General features: G+C 36.6%; 1 protein-coding gene across 2 annotated transcripts in view; it reads left to right on the plus strand.

Moving 5' to 3' along the window:
• Window positions 1–11,767: 11,767 nt before the first annotated feature.
• Window positions 11,768–24,345, plus strand: part of LOC127494437 (uncharacterized) — a 38,907-nt gene continuing 26,329 nt past the window's right edge. The window contains exon 1 of one of the 2 annotated variants that reach the window (XM_051860350.1): window positions 11,768–11,838. The gene's annotated coding sequence lies outside the window, so the exon portion shown is untranslated. Of the gene's footprint in view, window positions 11,839–20,184; window positions 20,581–24,345 lie in introns of those variants that run through there. The other variant, XM_051860349.1, reaches the window with a different exon arrangement.

Consider the following 24,345-nt stretch of genomic DNA (forward strand, 5'->3'; position numbering starts at 1 on the left):
ATGCACATAGGCGGCATTAACTGAAATTGGTTGCAGATAGAGCATAATTGTAATGAAGGCTTGGCATGCAAAAGACAGCTTTCGTCCAAGATGGGATGTTTGACTTTCCATCTGTTTCGTGTTGAGTAGTAAGGCATGGTTGAACAAGGACTGCTATCAAATCTGACCATTAGAGCTCATCAGAGAAAATATAGCTTGATTTGTGAGAACAGATATATCACAGAAAAAGGAAAGGGTTGGAAAAGCAAAAGTGCAAAATACAAAATTTTAGACAAATTTAACATTCAAAATTTTTTGATCCAAGCAAGGCTTAATAATGAGCAAAACAGCTCCACTAAAAAAAAAAAAAAAAGGTGAATGTAATAACATAAAATAGCATGGGTGTCATATTAAAATGATTTAAAAACTGTTTTGCCTTTTCTAATTTTGTTCCATAATTCTGTAAGATCTTAAGTCTATAGCACCATCATGAGGCAAAAGGGACCATATACATATGTCTGATGAGGTTTTACATTTTTTACATTCGTATTACACAGGCTTTTGATGCAAGTGCACAAAACATAAAAATGTGACATTTCAAGCACACAAAATTTTCAAGCCAAGACTTGGTCTCGTAATCTAGTTCATGTGTGGGGAAGCTCGCTCAGAATAAAATAAAGCAAAAAGAACAACAGTAAATTACGAGGCAGTGTTTACAGTATATACCTAAGCATGTGTTTGTGACTGCTGTTTAAAAACGTGTACTTTAACATGATCACACACTGACAATTATTTTCTGTTTCTATGATGAAGAAGAAATTTATCTCAATTTGCCTCATCTATAAATGTTTCATATACACAATTTCATTTCTGAAAGCTCTGGCATGTGCCTGATGAATACTTTTTGAGAAATGTTTACTCTGGCTTAGAACAAAACCGACCAACGTTTAAATCTCTTATTATCTTTGAACGCTAAGACGTGTGTCACTGCAGCACTGATATATGTTCTAGACAACACTATAAATAAATTTAGCTAGATCTAAATCAGACGATCACTCATATCATTGTTATATATCGTCATATCCCCCAGCTCAAAAACTTGCTCTCTTGTAAAGAACTAAAGCATTATAGACATAACAGTATGGCTTTCTGTAAAGCTGCTTTAAAATTATGAGTAGTGTGAAAAGCGTAACACAATAAATTTGACTTGACTTGACCCCAATGCCATTTGCAATGCACACATGGGAATTTCTAAAACATAAACTTGCCGTAAATATTTCTACATCATTTGTGCACTCTGGACCATGCATTCGTTGACCAACGCGTTCTTACTCCCCAGCCATCAAAAACTAAAGCATGGTCAAGCTAGGCATCACTAGGGCTATCAACAAACTAGGAACTCTCTGCTTTCAATTGCTTGCCTTATGTGTCTCTTATCATAACATTTTTACTGGCTAAAATATATTTCGGTTTACTTAAAGTAAAATGGATTAAACATTTAAATCTTTGCATCTGTAAAAATAGACTTTTTTCATATCTATTTTTACCTTCATAGATATTTTTGAGCACCTAACTCGACCACTTCCTTAAACCTAACTACTTCTCAACAATATACTGTAAAACATGTTACAGACAAATAAAAGTACAGTCACAGCCATTTATTGATAAAAACAAAAAATAAAGACCAAAACCAGTACAAAAGTATTGCAAACGTCCATTCCATGTCATATAAAACCATACAATATATGTGGGTAATGCTGAAAATCTTCTCGCTCCATGAGCATAGTTACACTTTTTTTTTTTTTTTTGTCAAAAGATAAATCCTATTAAAAAAATGATAGTAATAATTGGAGATTCTAATCTGGCTAGAATCCCATATATTACCCATCCATTGTAATATTGTACCCTCTACAATGTGAGTAAGTCACTAGCATATGTGGCCAAATTTCAAGAGAGGCGAGTAAAAAATGGATTTAATTATCAATGGATAGTAAATTGTATTAATACGGTTGCCTGTAATTGAGTTAGAGGCAAAAAAAAAAAAAAAAGTTAAGCCCAGATATAATAATTGAGGTTTATGCACCGTTGCTTAGCTGAGTGCGCCCTCTGTTGCGTTCTCTCACATGCACACTCACAGTGAGAGAAACTGCATTTGAAACCGCATACCGCATACTTCTCTACTATATAGTAGGCAAAAGGCAGTAGGCGAACAAATAGTATGTCCGAATCCTTAGTATTCATAAAAGAGTAGGCAAGAATTACCAGGGCTTTAGACTAATTCTCGTGAGATTTGGACGTGCGTATACTAATGTTGCATTCAAATATATGCCTGTTACCTCTTATATAGTAGGAGAAAACAGTAGGCTATGTGAAAAAAGCAGTATGTTCGAAACCTCAGTATTCATAAAAGAGTAGGCAAAAAATCCCTGGATGGCCTACTGCTCCCGCCCAGATTCTGGCCACGGGAGAGGATACGTCATAATCGAATGTAAGTGGAGAAGATCGATGCTAGTGTTTTCAAATGTGAGCAACCAAAACCACGGTTCCTTGTGTTAAAATCACATTTGTTGAACTTCTGTAGAGTAAACTGTTGAATTGTTGAATGTGTAAAGACGCTAGACAGTATAGTTGTGAATTTGCTGTAAACCAGTCTTACGGGTCAAGTTTTTGAAATTGAGATTTATACATCGAAAAGCTGACTAACTAAGCTTTCCATTGATGTATGGTTTGTTAGGTTAGGACAATATTTGGTCAAGATACAACTATTTGAAAATCTGGAATCTAAGGGTGCAAAAAAATCAAAATATTGAGAAAATCACCTTTAAAGGCCTGAAGGCATGTTTAGAGTTGTTTTGAGTGACAAACACAGAAGTAAAGACTCATAACTCCAAAACTATAGCAAGGAGAGTCTAAAGGTAGGTATTATTTGATAGAACACTTTTTAACCCTCTGGAGTCTGAGGCTGATTTGGGGTCCTGGTGTAGTTTTGACATGCCCTGACATTTGTGCTTTTTTCAGTTGTTTATAAATATATTAATGACAAAAGTCTAATTACACTGTATTCTGCAGAAACTAGGCTACAATAATATGTGAGCAACAAGTATGTACATGTTTGTATTATTGAGAGAATTACGTATATGCATGTTTTTAAAAAAAAAAAAAAAAAAAAAAAAGAAGTCACTGAAATGAAGCCTCAAAAAAAAAAAAAAAAAAAAATTCACAAGAGTTTTGGGAACTGTATATTTTAGTCTATAGTTTTTGCTTCAAAATTATGTGGAAATTATCCTGCCTACTCGGATGCATAAAACAATGTATTGATTTTAAATTTCTAATAACTTTTTGTTTACACAGGCCGTATGCGAAGAGGCGTGAATCTTCATGAATAATGCTGTGATTCACACCTGAGGAGATTTAGACCCTGCCCCTAATGAGCTGCATAATGAGCCATTCAGTCCAATGTGTGCCAATATCTGGTCACTATGATTCTCAAAACATTCAAACATTCACTGATGCTCCAGAAAAAAACATGATGCGTTAATAGATGGGGGGTGAAAACATTTGGAATTTGAAGATCAAGGTAAATTGTATTTAATTTGTCTTCCGGGAAACATGCAAGTATCTTCTGTTGCTTTCGAAGGGCAGTACTAAATGAAAAAAAAAAGATATTCAAGCGAAATAAGAAAAATTCAGACCTCTTCATCCTGTTCAAAAGTTTTCACCCCCCTACTCTTAATGCATCGTGTTTCCTTCTGAAGCATCAGTGAATGTTTGAACCTTTTTTAATAGCTGTGTTTGAGTCCCTTAGTTGTCCTTCATGTGAAAAGATGGATCTCAGAATCATTCAGTCACTGTTGTAAAGGGTTCAAATATGCAAAAGATGGTGGAAAACTGAAGAATTTTTGGGACCTGGATATTTTTTCTGAAGAACAGAGCTCAGTTTAACTGCTCTGAATAAACAAGGGACTCATGAACAACCATCACAAAACAAAAAAACAGTCGTAGATCATCCAGGTAACCACAAAGTATTAAGAATCAATGGTTCACAAACTTTTGAACTGGGTCATTTTAATAAATTCAGCTATTTTTTTGTCTTATGGATTATATGTAAACATCTTTTATGTAAAATATCTTACTCAGGACAGTACTAAATAAAAAATAACATGCATTTTGTATGATCTCTCTTATTTTGTTAAAATTTTGCACATTTTCACAGATTCTGCAAGTGGTTCACATACTTTTTCTTGCAACTGTATTTACGGTAGAAAATTTACAAAATATCTTTTTGGAACATGATCTTTACTTAATATCCTAATGATTTTTGGCATGAAAGAAAAATCTATCATTTTGACCCATAGGCCTACAATGTAGCTATTGTTGGCTATTGCTACAAATATACCCATGCGACTTACGACTGGTTTTGTGGTCCAGGGTCACGTTTTATACAAAAAAAAAAAGAAAAGATCTGCACACTGTTGTTCTCCCTTTATTTAGAACAGGTTAAAAGTGGCAACGGTTGTCCCTATTCTCTTATTGAGTAATGGGTGTGTTTTGGACGTAATGTGCAATAAACCAATCAGAATCTCATCTCCCATTCCTTTTAAAAGCCAGTTTATATTCGCTATTTACATGGCGGAATTTGCAAACAGAAAAACTGAATGCTTCTCTAAACGGATCTGCTCATGCGCAAGGTTAATGCGTGGAGCAGATCATCTATGGGACAAGCCGGATTCTACCAAAGCATTTTTATCTTTATGCACGCAATAATAATCTTTTACATTGTAATCCTTTTATTTTTAGTATTTGGCATATTTGTGTGCTGCTGCGTGTGTAATGATGTGCACCTGACTATAGGCGCATATTACTAACGCGCTCTTTAAATAACAAAAAAAATAAAATAATATTGCGCCATTAACTTTAAAACCAGGTTTCAGTTGGTCAATGGCGCAGTCCATTTCAGTTGCCTCAAAAAAGCAACACGCCAACAATACACCAGACCAGCATGCCCATGGGTGCACAAACGCAATTGCTATTTAAACGTGGTGCAGGACGTGAAAATTATAACTGCGTTGGGCTGAAACTAGCAAAAACACCTGCGTCGTGCCTGGCGCTGCATTTCGCCGGGAGTATGATAGGGCCCATTGAGTCTCTGAAGTACACAGAAGAAGCTCACGTGGTAATTGGCACACGTGTGATCTCATGTATCATTGCTCTCCCCTCTAGCACAGTATAAAGGACAAGAATTACTGGATGTTTGGATGTTCAGTTAATATATGAAATAAACAGCATTTATTTTGCTCTTGTGCGTTATTCAGGTTAGGTTGAGCTTCTGCTTATGTTCGCTGATCAATGTTTACATGCAAGTAAAAGCCTAAATTAAATCTGTTCATCATAACAAGCGATTGATTCTCTTCAGAAAATTTGGACTAAACCGCTCGATTCATATGGATTAGTTTTCCGATCTCATTATGAAGTTTTTGAAGCGACAAATTGGAAGTTACAAAGGTAATCTATGGAAGGAAATCTGACAGCATTCTGTCATCAAAAAGATCTTCATTCGTGTTCCGAAGATGAACGAAGTCTTACGGGTGTGAACGACATGAGGGTGAGTAATTAATGACAGAACTTTCATTTTGGGGTGAACTAACCCTTTAATATAGTATTTGTTGCTTCCGAATGTTGTTTTAGAATATTGCAAATTATGTAGGAATTCCAGTGAGGAAAAAAAGTCTTTTCTCAGAACAAACATAAAACAAACACAACAGAACTACTGAATATAAAAGATATTCACATGAGCATGTATAAATTAAAGGGTTTATACTTTAATTATTTAATGCACTTCTCCACATAGGAAGAACAGACATGCTAACTAGCTACTGACCTGATGCAGACACATATCTGAAGCGGATGTTATCGTCTTGGTCTGGAGTGAGGTTTACGTAAGGTAAAACCCTGCATGCTGCAGTTCCATTTTTAACCACAGATTTAGAGTGGAAATTTGTGGGGTGCTGTAGAGCTAGGGAGGGCTCCGAGACCAGCTGCCCCACTTAGTATCATGAATACATGCCTGCCGAATCCATGTGCTACATTTTAATATATCCTGCTCACTTTACAACTTAAAATAGTCTAGAAAATCTGAAAAATATTTGTTGCAGAATGCTGAACACATTTATAATTTATTATTAATTCATTGTATATAGAGGTTTAGGTTTGGATGAATATTTTGGTGGGGCTCTGCCCCACCTGCCCACACAGATGAGCCAAGGGTGTTCTGAATTAAATAACTAGGAAACAGTCTTTTTTTTTTTCCTCAAACCAATTGCTGAAAAAAGAAGACTATCTTATGTGCAATGGTTGAAAAATAGTTCCAAAATGATATTGGACGGATGTCTTTGAAGTTATCTTATTAATTAATTAGCCTATTATATATTGAACTACACATAGCTAAAAGTCAAAGTAACAATTATGCATGCAACCGGGGCGCATTAATGCACGGGCTTCCATGGGCTGAAACCCAGGGGCCTACACTGGGGAGGGGCCTATTGGCTGCACGAAAATTATATTTTTTAAATAATTATTTGTATATATAGGAGTTTGCAGCAGTGACAACAGAATTAAACCAACTCACACACCCGTAAATTTTCAGGACTCTCAACTGCATTTTTTGGGCAAAGCCCTGCTGTGTGAATGGAACCGAACTGGACAATAGTTTTCTGTAAAGTTGCTGTGCTCTAACGTTGCTGCACTAAACGCAGGTTCAGCGGGTTTTGCGTGGATATTATCTGCGTGTCATCTGAAGGATCCAGTCACTGTTCCATCTGTGTTGCTTTAAAGCCTCAATAATTTCAGAAGGTTTTAAAAACAGCAATATTGCTTAAATGTGATAATTAAACTTGTGACTTATGATTTGATTAATAAAAACGCCAGCACTGCATGTTTCAAAGAAAAGACGCGGTGCTGTTGTTGCGTGTTTTACATGCTCGTGCTTTTAGAGCAGTTTGCAATCACCAAATAGCCCACATTTATGCCAAGTGATTCTTTTGATTTACTGCTGATGAATAATAAATATTTTGTATAATTACAGGAGCTGTACCTGTAAACTCGCATTTTGGCCAGAAAAGTTTTGATGGCATTGCCGTGACAGATTGTCAGGTGTGCCGTGGAAAAATATCAAATTCCAAAAAAATATGTAAAAATAAATGCTACAAATAAGAATATATCATCGCTGTCGGGCCAAAACCTTGTGTCTCTATATTTCGTCATTTTTGTTTTATAAAATTAGCTATTGGTCATCCTTTACATCTGTATGTAGGTTTTTTCTTTCTTTTTAACCAATAAAAAGCATTTAAAAGAGGTTGTGATTAAACCTCGTAAATCCATTGGCTCCTCAAACTGTCAGTCAAGCCTCATAATTCTTCTCTGGGAGATTGGATCCACACACACACACACACACAGCTGTTCCACGATTGACCAGATTCACAGCATGACAACGATCATGTGTGTTTCATGTTTATTCTGAAAACTTCAGTTCCACTAATGCTCACAAATCTGTCTTTTTAACAGTTAAAGCTCTTTTCATGTAGTCGTGATGTTATATTGTGTCATGTTTATAAAAATAAAACTGATAAAAAACGTAGACCCCACTACATATTTAAATAATATATGCTTATGTTGATCTTTATTCTTGTAAAAACAGATCTTGTAAGCAGTACACAAAGTATTGAATGAAAATGTCTCTGAAAATGTCTATTAGTCAAATGTTGCATTTATTTCACTTCAGCTGTGATAAAGTATGTAAACGCAACGTGAGCGTCACTACGTGAAGCAGAAAGTGTCTGACTTCATGTCTCCGTTTTCAGCTCCCGGTCAAGTCTCTGTTTATCTTGTATTTGTTCATGTTTTTGGGAATAAATAAACTGCACATGGGTTCGCTTCAACTTGCCTGCAGTAGATACGTTACACGAAGAAACTAGTAACTTTCATAGCAGGGGTAATAAATGCATCTGAAATCAGGTCCAAAACTGAAAGGATCCAGATTATAGTCAAAGCAGCAACATATCATTTAACAGGATTGAAATGGGAGGAGGTAAGGGATCAGCTTAGTGTGCAAGCAAGTCAGGAGTCAACATGGGTGGGATGATAATTTTAATCATGTTATTCCTTCAATGGAATGCAAGAAGTCTACTTGCAAATGGACAGGATTTTAAGCAATTTATGTTTAGTAGAAGAGAAAAACCTGATATCATGTGTTCAAGAATCTTGGATAAAGCCTAATTTGGATTTTGTCCTAAGTGGGTATATAGTAATATAACAAGACAGGAAAGATGGTGCAGGTGGAGGTTGTCACATTTGTAAAACAAGGAATACCTTATAGAATAGCAGGTAGGGGTAGGGGTCTGGAGTATGTAGTGCTAGAAGTTTAGGGAGAAGGGAGGAAAATAGTAATAAACTATTATAATCTGTGCAAAAAGCTAGAGTTAAACTTGAATGAATAGAGGGACAGGACAGTAATAATATTGTGTGGAGTGGAGATTTTAAAGTGATAAAACTGATAATAATGGCCAAGTTTTAGAAGAACTAATGGAGGAAAGAAATTTAATATGTTAAAATTATGAACTAGAATTCATGTTAATACAGAAAAAGAGTCAGTACTTGATCTTACATTGGTATCTAACAACTTGGCATCAGTGTGTGATTGGTGTGTATATAAAGAAGGAACTATAGGGAGTGACCAATATCCAGTTCTATGTAGAGTCAATATTTCGGTGGCACAGAATATATAAGTTGGAGGAGGAAATTGGATATTTGAAAAGGCTGAATGGAAGAAGTTTCAGGAAGATAGTGATAAATATTTGAATCAGATTGATTATTGTATAGAATTAGAAGCATTGGATTGTAAAGTAAAACAAGGAATATTATCAGCAGCAATAGAAGCCATACCTAAAAGTAAAGGAAAAATGAAAAGGAAAAATAAAAAGGAAAACAGTGCTGTGGTGAACAGCTGTGAGAAACAGATATAAAGCCTTTAAGTTAATGAAAAGAACCCATAATTGTCAACATATGATTCAGTACAAACAAGCTCAGTCAGATGTAAGGAGAACAATAAGGCAAGCAAAACGGACATACTGGAAGGAGTTCTGTGGGTCAATTGGGAGCTCCACTCAAATAGGAGAAGTATGGGGGATGGTTAAAAAGATGAGTGGGGACATAAGAGAGTGAAACTAACCTATACTAAGTAATGGAATAAAAGAAGCAGTTACTAATAAAGAAAAGGCTGAGTTGATGGTAAATGCATTTGTTAATATACACAGTTCCAAAAAATTGTCAGAAAAAGGAAGAAAGGGCACAGAGAGCACTAAATCTAAAAATCTGGAGGCTTTGAGAAGGAAGGACATTTCTGAGGATGAACAAAATGTCCAATTTAATTTGGGAGAATTAGCACTTTAAGCATAGAATTTGCAAGAAATTAGCACAGAAAGAGAAAGAGAACTTGCTAAAACTAGGAAAACAGCCACAGGGAAAGATGAAATAAGATATGTTATGTTGAAACATTTAAGTATAGAAGGAAAGGAAAGTTATTAATGTTATATAATAAAGTATGGAAAAAAGGGGAAATCCCAGAGAGTTGGGAAGGAAGCAGTAACTATCCTGATAAGGAAGCCTGGTAAGGATGCTAGTAATCCATTAAATTACAGGCCCATAGCCTTGACTTCACATATTTGCAAATTGATGAAAAGAATGGTTAATGAGAGGAATATGTACAATTTGGAGAAAAGATGGTATGACAGCAGAATTTCAAAGTGGATTTAGGATACAGTGGATGCAGTATTGTGTTTAGAAGATGAAGTTAGGAAAGTTCAAGTAAATAAAGAGTTGGTGGTCACAGTATTTTTAGATGTAGAGAAAGCGAATGATGTGTTATGAAGAGAGGGGATAATGATTAAACTTCACAATATGGGGATAAAAGGAAAGTTTTTTAACTGGATTATGGACTTTCTTAAAGGAATATCCATACAAATTAAAGTAGGCACAGAAATTTCAAGCAAACATAAGGTAGAAAATGGAACACCACAAGGGAGTGTTGTAAGTCCTACATTTTTTTCTGTGATGATAAATGATATATTTGCCAAAGTACCAACTGACATGTGAAGATCACTATTTGCAGATGATGTGGCGTTATGGAAAAGGGGGGAAATAGAATATTTAGCTAAGAAATTGCAAGACAAAATACAAAATGTTGAAATGTTTGGGATTAAATGGGGATTTAGATTTCCTGTAGAAAAAAAAAATTAAAAAATTCAAGGAAAAATGTCAGAGAAAGGATTAATTTAAAACTATATGGAAATAAAGTGGAAAAAGTCGAAAGTTTTCATTTTTTGGGAGTATGGTTTGACACATGACTAACATGGAGAGTGCATATTAAAAATGTGGAGTGCGTATTAAAAATCCGTAATATCAAGGCTGGACACAATACAGGCCCAGGCACTACGTTTAGGAGCAATGAGAACATCACCAGTGTGTTCGCTTCAGGTTGAGGCAGGAGAAATGCCATTAAGTCGCTGCCAGAAGCAACTACTAGTTAACTATTGGATTAACTTGAGGGGACATGGAGATAATCACCCAACAAAAGGATATTACAGGCAAGTTGGGAAAGAGAGAAAACATGGAAATTAAGCTTTGGTTGGGCAGGAGATGATGCAGCCAGAGACTTGGGGGTGTATGAGAAAGAGTTCTGCCTGACCATAATGTGGCCTAGCATCTCTTTATGGAAACTAGACAATCCTGTGGTACTTGGAATTATTATAAATGAAAGCAAACAATAAACTTGCTGATTTGGTGAATGAGTTTAGTAGTTATGAGAAGTGCAAGTACCACAATTATAAGCATATTTTTACAGATTGTTCAAAAGACCCAAAATCGGGAAACACAGGTTCTGTAGCAGTAATTCCCAGCCAGGGATTTGAGATATGTAAGCGGACTTCAAATAATTTCAGTGTACATACTGTTGAGTTGTATGCCATCCTGATAGTGTTAGAATGGGTTGAACAAAGTAAACTGGACAAAGTTCTTATTTGTAATGATTCAGTCTCTGCTTTGTGTACTCTCAAATTAGGTATGACCAGAAATCATGAGTTAGTATATCAAATGATGAGTATCTATTCAAGAATTAAGCAGAAAGGTACTGAGGTTGTATTAATTGGGATCCCTGCACATAAAGGAATAATGGGAAATGAAAGAGTTGACAAATTAGCTTTGAAAAAAGAAATTTTAGACACAAACATCATTTCAAGGAGTATTGTTTGGGAAAAAGTTTTCAAAGAATGGCAGAAACAATGGGATCAAGAATCAAAAGGGAAGACATCTGTATTCGAATAAAAAAAAAGAGTGGGTGTTGTGAAAAGCACCATGAATAGATTAAGAATAGGACACAGTAAATTAAATAGCACACTCCATATTATGGGGAAATATCCAACTGGATTCTGTGAACATTGTCTGACCCCAGAAACAGTAGAATATGTGATTGTTAATTGCAGAAAATATGAAAAAGAGAGACAGGACATGATTAAAAATATGGAAAGTATAGGAATAACTGGATGTGGACTAAAGGACATACTGGAATGTAGTGAAAGAAAAGGAAGGGAATGTCTGTTCCTAAGGACGAGGATATGACATAGACTAAGGACGAGGATATGACATATTGCTGTGTGCAGGAGTTGGTTAACTCCAGAAGATGGCAGTAGTGCAACATAAAGGATGCAAGCTGCCGTTAAGAATCACAGAAGAAGAAGAAGAAGAAGAAGAAGAAGAAGTTTGGAGATCTGCTTGTTTACATGCAAGGTTAAATAAAGAACTGATGTTTCCGTAAGTACAGCATTTTTTTTTTACTCAAGAAACACTATGTCCATTAAGGCTAACGTTTTTTTTGTATTTGAAGAGCGGAGAATATTCTTAGTCTGCTATTTGCCATCTAGTTGAAGCAAGTTTTAAATATGTGCATAGCGCTTCGTCTTTTGTATCATGGCTTATCAAAACTGTGCCGTGTCAAAAAAAAGCGGTTGAGGAACACTGATGTAGTATTTGTAAGTGCATTGTTGCTTTGTTTATGTAACTGCTATAATTCTGCTGTTTCACATACGCCACCTACTGGCAAAGAGAGAATTTGAATATTCACCTTTATTTGACCCAAATTTTTACGCAGCATACATACAGTGTTGTAAATGTTAAATGTTATCGACAATATAAATTTCTAGATAAATAATTGGCAGGAAGCTAAAAAAATGTTTTATCTGGGGTAGGGGGGCCTACCGTAATGCTGTAGCCCAGGGGCCTTTGGTTACCTTAATGCGCCCATGCAACCCCAGAGAATTGTAGACATGTACAAACGTATCTGAATGCATTTTTAGGAAATGTTCTGTGTTACATACAGTATTTTTACCGATTTATGCCATCCTACTACAACTATTTTTGGCCAGGGACACATCGTTGCCGTCAGACCAATGTTTGCTGGGAATTAACTTTGAGAGTGTTGTTCAAAGATGAAATCAAGAAAATTAAACCCTCATACATATTTGTATTCGTTATCTAACACTCAAAAAAAAAAAAAAAAAAAAAATGTCTGCTGTCAGCTTTGTTGTGAAATGCCATGTCTCTCAAGTGTCTAGTGACCGAATGCAAAATGCTAAAGTTCGGGATTTATCTTTTGAATGAGATAAATGTGGGAAGATTTTCAGTGATCAACTTGAAACGCACTATTAGTTTTTATACTGCTTTTGTTTTTATTTGCAATAAATATCTGTGACTGTACTTTTATCTGCCTGTAACATGTTTTGTTTTAGAGTTAGGGTCGAGTTAGGAGCTCAAAAATACAAATGCATGCAAAGAATTAAATTCATAATCAATTTTACTTTTCAAATAAACACAAGTGTGGAGACATTTTAGCCAGCAAAATTATAATTTAGGAGAGGCGTAAGGCAAACAACTGAAAACTGTGGAGTTCCTAGTTTGTCAATAGCGACATCTAGGGGTTCCTTCAGGGCACGTGTCATGTTCACCAAAATGTTTTTACTTTTTAGCTGAAAAATACCATAAGCTCTTCTGCAAACACCCAGCTGGGGGCGCTATGGATGTACAATGTTTTTCCAGCTGAGACTCTTGGGTTTTAATGGCTTCTGCTTACCTGGCAGACCCATGGTGAACAAAATGTTAAGCTCTGTTAAGCATTATTTTTCATATTAGTATTGTGGTAGTCCAGGGATGTAATTTGGTACAGTCATGGATACTCAGCGACCAGCAACAGGGCTGTTTATCCCACACTTCCTCTACTGTGATTGGATGGCTGGGTAAAAAGTGACATATTACCCAAAGTTGAACATTTTTCAGCTCTCTGTGACCAGAAAAAAATGACAAGAGCACAGCACTCAACATGGAATAGACACTTGATACACTGCTGCCTTATTTAAGTGTCACTCCCATTGCAAGCAAAAAAACAAACAAAAAAAATATGCTGGCCTCAGGAAAAAAAAAAAAACACTTTGGTGGATATGAGGTCTTAAAAGTGACATGCAAAATGCTTGCGCATGCTTCAGTTTTTTAAGACTTTGGAGTGAGAATATGTTGTATATATTATTACATTTTGTATATAAAATTATTTTCTGCCATGCTTGTGATTTTTATTCATTATGTAGGCTATTTAGATCAAGAAATATTCAGAAACAGGTTAAACTTTTTCCTGTTTAACTTTCATTAGACTGTAAATAGAAACAAAATAATGCTTGGTAGTATTATTTTTAAAATGAGAGAAATCACAAATCACTGCCTATTCAGAATTGATACAACATGCAGTTTCACTTTTTCCATCTGCAGAACAAAGTGAATAAAACATTATGACTTGCATTGTAACAAAATAGAAGAAATATCAGATCAGTTATTTTGCAGTTGGTGGTCCTGTTTCACTGGTTACGCTTTTGTCGTGACAGGACATCACAATATGTGGGAGTTGGGTTGTAACGGTATGAAAACCGTCTTGAAAAATATCACAGTTTCACGTGTATACTGTACTAAACAATCTATTATTATTATCATCATCAGCCACTGTTACGGTGTAGTGGTGTTGAAGAGATGAAGCATATACGGAGATCCACAACAATGGGTATTTAATGACAACGAAGGAGATACACACATATACACACTAGTTTAACATAAGAACAGACAAGGAGTGCAGGGAGTGAGTCCATTATAAAGGGAATGCAGATGATGAAGTTCAGGTGCAGGTGATGAGTGATGATGGGGAGATGACGAGGAAGTGAGTGCAGGTGTGGAAACACGAAGGATTATGGGTAATGGAGTCCAGGAACAGAGGGAACTGTGACATTAACACAGTTGATGAAATTGTTAAAAAAATGTGTTGTATTTCCATGTGGGTCACACGAGTGTGAATGAGTTTATTTCTTGTGGTAATTGTGTCAATGTCTTAAGTATGACAATTAATTGTATTATGAGTTGAGTGTACTTGTAATTTTTCTAGTCTTTCATGTATGTCTGCAGAATTGTCTTCAGTCTATGTGATTTGTTCTACTCTTTTTCTATCCAAAAAGGTATGTTGCTTTCGCGTTTATTTTGTTATAAATGTTAACTGATGGTATTTAGCAAGTTGTTTTCCTGTTATTAATTATATTTTTCCATATTGTAATATGAGTTCAGCTGTAAGCAGCAGATTCAAGTGTCGCTGCGGTCTTTTGTGTATGTCTGCAGTATTGTCTTCAGCCTATGTGATTTGTTCTACTCTTTTTCTAATCAAAAGATTCAAGTGTCGCTGCTGCGGATAAAACAAAGTTGAAAGATTCCCATATGTGTGCATGTTCTTCCACATCCATTACACTGGTGTCATGCCTCCTTGATCTAGTCTTCAATGCTGTGAGAAGGTCAAGTTTGTCAGTGGGTGAAGTCTTCGATGCTTTGGATGAGGACAGAATATACATACACATTGTTATTGGGACTGTGCATTAGTTTATCACTTACACAACGCATGGACACATGGAACACAAAAACACAAGTATGATGGTGACCTTGATACATCATGTTATGGTTAAATGGGTTTCCCTAGAGGAAGGGGTACATGGTTACTTGGTAACACAGAGTGTGGTATTTTCAGTGAAGGGGTTGGACGTCCACAGTTACATGCTGAGAACGGTAGGGGTATTGGGTTAATTCAGACCCTGGGTGGTACTCCTGTTGGGGGGTTCCTGGTGAGGAAACAAGCTTGCTTAAGAAAGCAAATGTGCCCTGTTCAAGATCAAGCTGAAGAAATAATGAGTAGACTGGCTGGAAAGGCAAGGGATGTTGTCAAGGTCAGCCTGCGCAGTGATGGTATGCTCAACATCAGACAGAACCCTGAGTTAATTTATGGCATTCTATATATAGATATATGTATAAAATAATTCATGATGTTTCATGATGTTTCCAACCCAAGACGTGTCTCCAGACAGCAGTGCAGTTTTGTCAGAAGTGCCTGTTGACAACCTCTTTTACATGCCAGTAAAGATTGGAGAGATGGTGACATTGAGTGCAATGTTGGATAGTGGTTCGACGACCTGCACTATAAATGAGTCTGCTGAGATGAAACTGAAATCAGCTGGTGCAGTGGATGAATGTGGTGAGTTCAAAACTGATGTCATCCTTGTAGGCTATGGAGGGTTGCGTGTGAAACCCAAATCATCATTCAAATCATCATTCATACCATGGAAGTGTATGGTATAAAGATGGTAGTACCTACCTTAGTAGTTCCTGGGCAACATGATGAGCTAATACTTGGGACTAATGTTATTAAACACATTCTCAGATACTTCAAATTGTATGGTGAATTTTGGCAAGCTGTGTCTAGTCCATCTTCACCAGACCCTGAGTGTGAAAGCTTCTTGTCAAGGCTTGCTGGATTGAACCGCTGGAGAGGAGAGGAGATACCTGGGAAGACAGGAACAGTAAGATGATAGTCAGCTGTCTATCTTGAGCCGGACTGGGAGTACTTAGTATGGGGGAAGCTGCCCAAATCTGCTGTTGTTTCCCCAGGAAGTTCCCCTGGGAAGTCCCCCAATGGGCCATTTCGAATACAATCGTTTACCCCAAGGCCTCTGCAACAGTCCTGGCAGCTTCATGCATATGATGACCAACATATTTGGGACAAAAACTTTCTTAGTCTCCTGTGTCATCTGGACTACCTGATTGTCTTCGGACCAGATGAGAAAACTGCTCTTGATAATGTCAACTGATGAGGAAATCAGTGAAGTTCCTCGGGCATATGATTGATCAGACAGGTGTATTCATGGATCCAAGCAAAGTTGAAAGCATCTCTAAGATAAGCAGTTTGGATTTGATGGAGCTTGACGGAACAACTCCTTCTCAGAAGAAAATAAGATTGTTCCTGGGAATGTTGAATTACTACCAGCACTTTATTCCAAACTATTCTGCCATAGCCAAGCCTCTCTTTAATCTTCTTTAAAGGTCAGAAAGCAAGAGCAGAAAATCTAAGAAAGCTGGATCATGGTCACCAGAATAGGAAGCTGAAACCTAGTGACTGGACACAAGCGCAGGACCAGGCTGTTGAGAAGTTGAAAGTTGAAAGTCGCTGACAGATGGGAGTCAACAGTTTACACTGTTGTGGATCGTAAACCAGACACTCACACTTACAGGATCTGTAATCCAGCCACAGGTCAGGAAAAAGTTGTTCATTGAAACCTGTTGATATTGATGAATTTCCTACCAGTGAACATGGAGAATTCATCCAGCTCTTGTCAGAGGTCACCTTTAGTCCTGTCATTGAGTGCGGTGGAGGATGAGACTTTGGGAGGAGATGCAGAAGCGTCCTTGCACAAGGAGGACAGCCGTAGCAGCGTTGTAATGGATGGCTCAGAGATGATGAGAGACAAGGCATTATCCACGTGACATCTACGAGTTCACATATCCATATAATTAAATAGCGTAAAGTTATGCGTATTTGGCGTGCTGTCTGGGGAGAGGGCTCCGAGCTTGGAATTTTGGCCCGAACCCAGAGTACTCCCCCCGGTGTGGTAAAAGTAGATAGAACTGGAAGTGAGAAGATGGGGTGGAGGAGGGATGCTGATAAACTCTCAGATGAACAGAGGTAAATCTGCTGAATTTATACCTCTTGTCATTGGTTGAGTTGATTAACTGAATGCTCTCCACCTGTGCTAATTAGGTTAATTATCTGAACCTGCTCCTCACGAACTTTGTTAATAAAACATCATATGTTGACGTTGACTGAAAATGATCCGCGTGTAGTATTGCACACCAGATTAACCAATGAGGTTACAATGATATTACAGAGGGAATGACTGCATTTTTGAAACATCTCATTGAAGAGCATCATCGGTTATTTAAAAATCTGTATCCCCAAAATAATTTAATCCCGAAGCGTCATTTCATGATACACTATCCTGAGAGTATACGCCAAATTGGTCCTTTAGTACACGTTTGGAGTATGAGATATGAAGCCAAACATAAAGTCCAGCTTGAAAATTTTCAAGAACGTAAGTCCCTTGCGAAGAAACACCAAATAGCTGTGGCTTATCATTGGGAATCATTGTCCTCTAATGGCATTGAGTCTGGGCCTATCAAATTAAAGAAACTGACTGATGTTGAAAATGGAGATGTGATTTCAGAGCATTTTCAGATTGATATGTCAAGTAAAGTAAGTGTCACAACTTGGGTTAAACATAATGACATTGAGTATCACACAGGTCTTGTTGTTTGTACAGATTTTATTGATGAATTGCCAGTGTTCAACAAGATTGTTTGTATATTTCTGAGAACTGAAGTTTATTTTTTGGTAACTGAAATGGAGACTACATTTTACAAACTACATCTCTTAGGGAGTTAAATTCACTCTTTAAAATTTGCAGTACGAACAACTTGATGGAAATGGACCTAATTCCCATTCGTTTTTCTTTCTTTTTTTGCAAACTTTGAAAAGATTCACTTTACGTTTGGATGGAAACCCAGCTATTGATCAAATATTGATCAGCTATTGATCAGCAATAGCGCTTTTACAATGATCAGCCAATGGAGGCATAAAGACCGCCTTCTGATGTTTGATTGACACCCTCTCATTAGCATGTTGCTAAATAAAAGAAAAGCGACACTTTTCTTTTTTTTTTTCTTTTTTTTTTTTTTTTAGTATAGTATTTCAAAATGATTTAACCCTAATTCACTCATTCTACTCAATAAAATAACAGGATAAGACAAATAAAATCCCCCCTCCCCCCTTGTATTTATGTGGCTAGTAGGCTACTTATTTGCACATTTATTTATTTATTTATTTATTTAGTTATGTATGTATGTATGTATGTACCATTTTGTGGATTTATTTTTCGCGTATTTTTATTTATTGTTTTTGCAGGTCTCGTCCTCATACTGTTCCTCACACAATCAATCGCTTGGCCACGGGAGAACTGGAATAGGAATATTTGTAATTTTTGAAAAAAATATTTTGACTTTAATTTGTTGTTACTTTCATAGAATTTTTCATAATTACATGTTATTCTTTTCATATGGAGAAATCTATTAATCGATTTGACTATAGGTTAATTAGCAGAGAACAAAAGCAAATCTTTTGTTTAGGACTCGTAGGCTACTTGTGCAGACCATGACTAATGATATAGGCTATAAATAATTAGGCCTTTTTAAAACTGTTAAATAACCCTTAAACAAGAGCTTTGTGTAAGCTAACGGTTTATGACTTACAGTCTTACACAAAAGAGACTGCATTTTAACGGTTAACGGAGGTTTTTAATGTTTTAATGCCTATTCACGCAGATTGAAATCAAAACTCTGGCCGCTCACATATTCTTATAACAACACCGAATTACACCGTCAAATAGCAAAGGTACAACTGAGGTGTCCGTTGAGCCGCCTCAATTACAATTAATTAATCTACTTACCAAAACAAGAAAAAAAAATGTTTTGGTTTCACAGAGCAAACGGCTCACATCCAGAAAAGCAGCAAAGAGCAATCATCCGCGTCACTGACGGCGTCCTCCGTGACATCACACGCATTGGGGCGGGAGCTCAGCGAAAGCCCAGGCGCCAACAAGACATTTTTAATATAGCCTACTGTGCTGGAGTCCATTTAGGTACAGGCGTAGTGACGTCGGATTTATTTATGGAAATTCGCAAATTGCCATAATCTACCGACAGCGCTTGCTTGAAACACTGATAACTAAAACGTAACCTAGCCATAAGCCTTTTAAAGAATAGGACTGTTACTGCATGGAATAGGCAAGGCTGTTTAAAAATTCTCTCTTTAGAGGAGAAATCTTAGCACTTTTTTTTTATTTATTTATTTTTATAAACATAGCTATAGTCTCTATTTCAGTATAATATTACACAGCGTGTTTGATCAGGCTGTAATCCATACTCTGGTGGGATGTCTAGAAATGCAACTAAACTGGAGTCTCGGTGAGGAGTGCCTAATGTATTGGACATGACAAGTCTGTCCGGGCTTTCACTGCAGAGATCTATCCTTGACGTGTACAGGAGGGAGGGGTTGATTGATGGTTGGTTTTGCGTCTCTACATCATGAGAGCAAGAGAGGGATGAGTCACTAGCTGGCTGATATAACATAGCACTGCAGCGCCTGTGCAGCTCACTGCCAGTAAAACACCTCACTCTACAAGTATTTCTGTGAACAATAAAATGTTTATACTTAATAGATTAATCGTATTACATATATTTAACAATATTATTAATATTAAACTAAATTTAAAAGGTAGAGAGCATTAGCTAAAACAATGATTTTAGACAAGTAAAATAAAGTGAGGGAATTTCCAAAAAGGAAGTTATTTGTAATGCAGAACCAATGTCAGTATGGGAATTATAAATTGTGTACAAATTTCAACTGTATCAATGATTTGTAAAACAAGATGGTCAGAGATTAAAGATAAAGTCTTATTCATCTGAATTTCCCGAACAGCCTGTTTACCTGTTAGAAATGCAGTCTTACACAGAAGTAAGTGTAATCATCTATACATGAGCATATTGTAACCGAGGCTTATGATATAATCACATTTTTACACGAAGAACAATCAACAAATGTAAACTGCGATTTTCTTTTTTCTCTCTCTCTCTCTCTATCTCTCTCAGATGCCTTTAATGACATAATGGTAACCTTCTTCTTTACAGCTGGATTCTGTTTAGAATAGATAACCCATCACAAGTGTCATTATCGTCTAACAACACAACATGCACATACATGTGCGCGCTCTTGACACCTGTTAACTCTCGTTCCGCGGGCTTTTGATATGTGCCATTGTTGTGACTCGCACTACGTGGACTACCTCAAAACTCTGACGCCAGGTCGCCATGGAAACTGCTTTAAGCTCCGGGCTCTGAGAGAGCAGAAGGTGTGGGATATTTAAGAGTTTCAGAACCACGATCTGCCTGAACAGCGACCGCGCTCCTGCAGCTCTCCCCAGCTTTGGAATTCAGCCTAATGAACCATAAACGACTGACCCGATGACAAAATCACTGTCGGATTAACCCTGGAAATCAACATTGACGTGCCGCCACTCTAACGTTTCTGCACATCGAGTGGTGAGTTGAAAAGTCCCATCTTTATGTGGACTTGAACTCATTCGACTTGGCTATGACTTCTAATCTCGGCACATAGCTAAATATTTGTAATTTAATGATGCATTAGCGACTGTTTTATTATTAGGCTATTATTATTATTATGATTAGGCCTATTGTTTTACTTAATGGTTTGACAACACTGTCAAGTTTGAATAGCGAATGGCTAGTTCGCTACAGTAGCTGTTCACTGCCAAAGTTTGAAAAACCTTATGATGTTGGACTGGCAACGCAACAATGGTATCAGTGAATGCCAGTGAAAGAAACTGTGAGTTGTAAGTAAATACTTTTTGGGTAGCCTAGCGATGACGACAGCATTTTTTTTTTTTTTTTTTTTTTGTTATGTCGATACCACATATAATTTTTTATTAACATAAACGCGCACACATAGCAATGTCCTCTGACCTGTCGATTCATGATTGTTTTAACGTTTAAGAGGCATTCGGTTGTCTTCCTGTGGTTTTTTTTTTTTTTTTTTTGAGAATGCCACGCGCATGTGCTCCTCATATCGATTTTGTTTTCGACTGATCAGAACTTTTAATATACTTCGTCTGTAAGCAGTTGGTGAACAAAGGGAATTATATGTTCTACACAATACAGGCAAATTGTGAATCGATAATTATGTTTGGAACACACTATACGCGTTTAAATGCATAAAGAACAGGCTGGTTTTCTGGAACCTGCTGGCGTATATCTGTGAATGGATGAGCAGAAGTACTTCGATGACTCACAGCGGTTTATTTGCGGGAGAGTGCGCACGAGAGGGGCGGGGGAGGAAAACATCATCGTGCTGCAGCGTCACGGCCAATGTCCACATTCATGTGTGTGTCTAGCAGACAGATGGCACCAAAAATCTTAATAAAGCTCTTTTGCCGAAGTGAATAATCATGGGGACAGTTAAAGTGAGACAAAGAGATTTCAGTTTATATATGTCAGTCTTGCATGTGAGATTGATTTGCCGTGACGTACGTGTTTAATGACGCCATAGTCATAGGACAGGCGTCACTAGGCGACGCCCCCTCACCCAGTCTATCCCGCCCCCTCAGTCAAGATGAGTTGGCTGCCTAGTGTTAATAGACTACAAAAGCACTTTTTAGTGCAGTCTGTTTCATTTTTATTGGTTATCTGGTTAAACATGTTAAGTTGAACTTTCCATACCCTGAAGACTGCAGCATAGAACAATGACAAAGGAACTACAACAGCATTGTGCATGTCTGGTCCTTGAGAATTTCTAGTAGTAGCATTTTTATAACCTAGAATAGTGATGCCAAGAATGATATTCATTTCCACAAACCAGTTCTTTCGGATGGTTCGTTTACATGAACGATGAGAAAAAAAAAAAAAAAAAGAGAGAAAAAAAAAATTAAGCAGCAAACATTAAGCAGTTCTTTTACATCATCACACAATGACGTCACTCGTACATATTTCTAACAACTCATATAAAGTCAAATAAAGCCTATGTGTGAACGCAAATTGCTGATTTCTTTTTGTTTGCTTAAATCTAGGGTAGGCAATTTTCGGAGAGGCTAACAATAGCGAGCTAGCTTTAAATGCATAAGATTTCACCCTCCAGAGCATCTCCAAAAGCCACTCCTCCTTCAAAACACATGAACATTTTATAGTCCTACACCTTCCACAGGTGTGTGTGTGTGTGTATATATATATATATATATATATATATATATATATATATACACACACACACACATACACACACACACACACACACACACATATATATATATATATATATATACACACATAAATACATTCAGACCACTTAACTTAGTGATTGCTATCAGGATGTGAAGAGACTTTCAACCAGCATAACAAAAAATGTTTCTGGAACAAAGCACCTACCCTGCCTTTAAGTTAATGGTGTTAACTTAAGTGCTGTCACAGTTTCATTCTATGATCCTGCATGTCGAATAGCATAAACTGTATGACTGACTAGCAGTCTGTATCTTGGACAAGTTTACAACATTATTTTTTTGCACCTATTACAGTACATCTTTTAACAAAAAGTCTTTTGCATGTTTTAATAATAATGCTAGTCATAACAAGTGTATTTCCAGTATGTACCTCAGACTTGCACAAAGTATCAGCACTTGTTAGACTTTTGGCAATTCTTGGAAATCTTCGTTAGTTAGAACCAGCTCAGTTCTTTCTAAGGTGGACAGGACCAAAAAGCTGACTTTCAACTAGGCTGCACGATTTGGGGAAAATATCAGATTTTGATTTTCTGGTTAAAATTGCGATTTGCAATTTAAAAAGTGATTTTTAAAACAAATTAACCAAAAAAAAAAAAAAAAAAAAAAAATTATAAAGACCACCAGGTTTGTTGTGCTTGTTTGTAGGGCTGCACAATTTGGCCCAAAATGTTGTGCTTATATATTAATATGAATAATAATAATTACTATGATTATTATTAAATAAAATATTAAACAAAATAAGAAATATTATTATTGTAATAACACTTATTATTAAAAATAACACTTATTATTAAAAAAATAGAGTATTTAATAATGTCAGGGTTATGTTTTAATTACATGTTTCCCTGTGTGTGTCTGTTTGTTCCTTTGATTGATTCATCCCAGTCACCTGTTATTCATTAATTGACTCCCTTTGTTTGCTCTGTTTGCTCTGTTTATATAAGCCCTCAGTTTGAGTTAGGGTGTGTCTCAATCAGCTCCCTAGTTCAGTAGTCAGGGCACTGATGAGGGAGTCTAAATCGCAGAATCCTTCCAGGGCACTAATACGTTTGCTCCCTAAAAAGTCCCACAATGCACCATGAAAACCAGGGAGGCATCGATGCTCACTATGCTCCCTTAACAGAAGTTCTGAAGCGCGAAACTTGAGTCACATGAGCCAACTCACTACACATAACGACGCACGATAGATGTTTTTAAAAATACAAACCATTATTTTATTATATTTCAGCATAAACATGCATCGCTAGACAGATAATGAACATAATCTAGCTAACATTTATAATTTATTTACAGCTGAAATGTTGCACGTAGATGTACCAAGCAAATAATTTATCATAATGTACTTTAAATAACATTACAAGTAATGCCAAAAAAATATTAGCTCTGCTGTTGTTCATAAATACCAGTAGTGATGTTGTACAATGAGGACATTGTCACGTCACCGGAAATAGACTCATAAGTGTCCCAATGTGTAGTGAACCAGCATCCTTTACTGTCCTTACCAGTGCCCGAATTCGTGTACACGATATACTGATTCACGAGCTCGGGAGCTAGGGAGCTGACTGAGAAACACCCTTAGTTCCTTTGTCCTTAGTTCCGGTGTTTGTGTTAAGTGTGTAGTTTTGACTCCTATTCTCCTGCATGTTCTCCTTTGTGATTAAAAGACTGTTATTTGCTTATCTTTGACTCTTGTGTGTTTAACTACAATGTGACAAAGAATAAATATAGGATGCACCGATACCACTTTAAGGACTAGTATGAGTACCGATATTTTCTTTCTGGTACTCGCCAATACCGATTCCGATACCTGTACTTTTTTGTCATGCGATCATTTTTTAAAACATTACACAGACTAATTATTTTGGGCCAGCTTGCTCATATTTATGAATAACTGTAACTTGAAAAGACATTATGAAGAATCATTTTTATCTTCTTGTCATAAAGATGTCAAAGCTCAAACATATTTCCACTTCACTACCAAACCAAAGGATATATTCAAATAATAATACCAACAGTG

The sequence above is a fragment of the Ctenopharyngodon idella genome, chromosome 14, assembly GCF_019924925.1.
Source record: "Ctenopharyngodon idella isolate HZGC_01 chromosome 14, HZGC01, whole genome shotgun sequence".
Taxonomy (NCBI): Eukaryota; Metazoa; Chordata; class Actinopteri; order Cypriniformes; family Xenocyprididae; genus Ctenopharyngodon; species Ctenopharyngodon idella.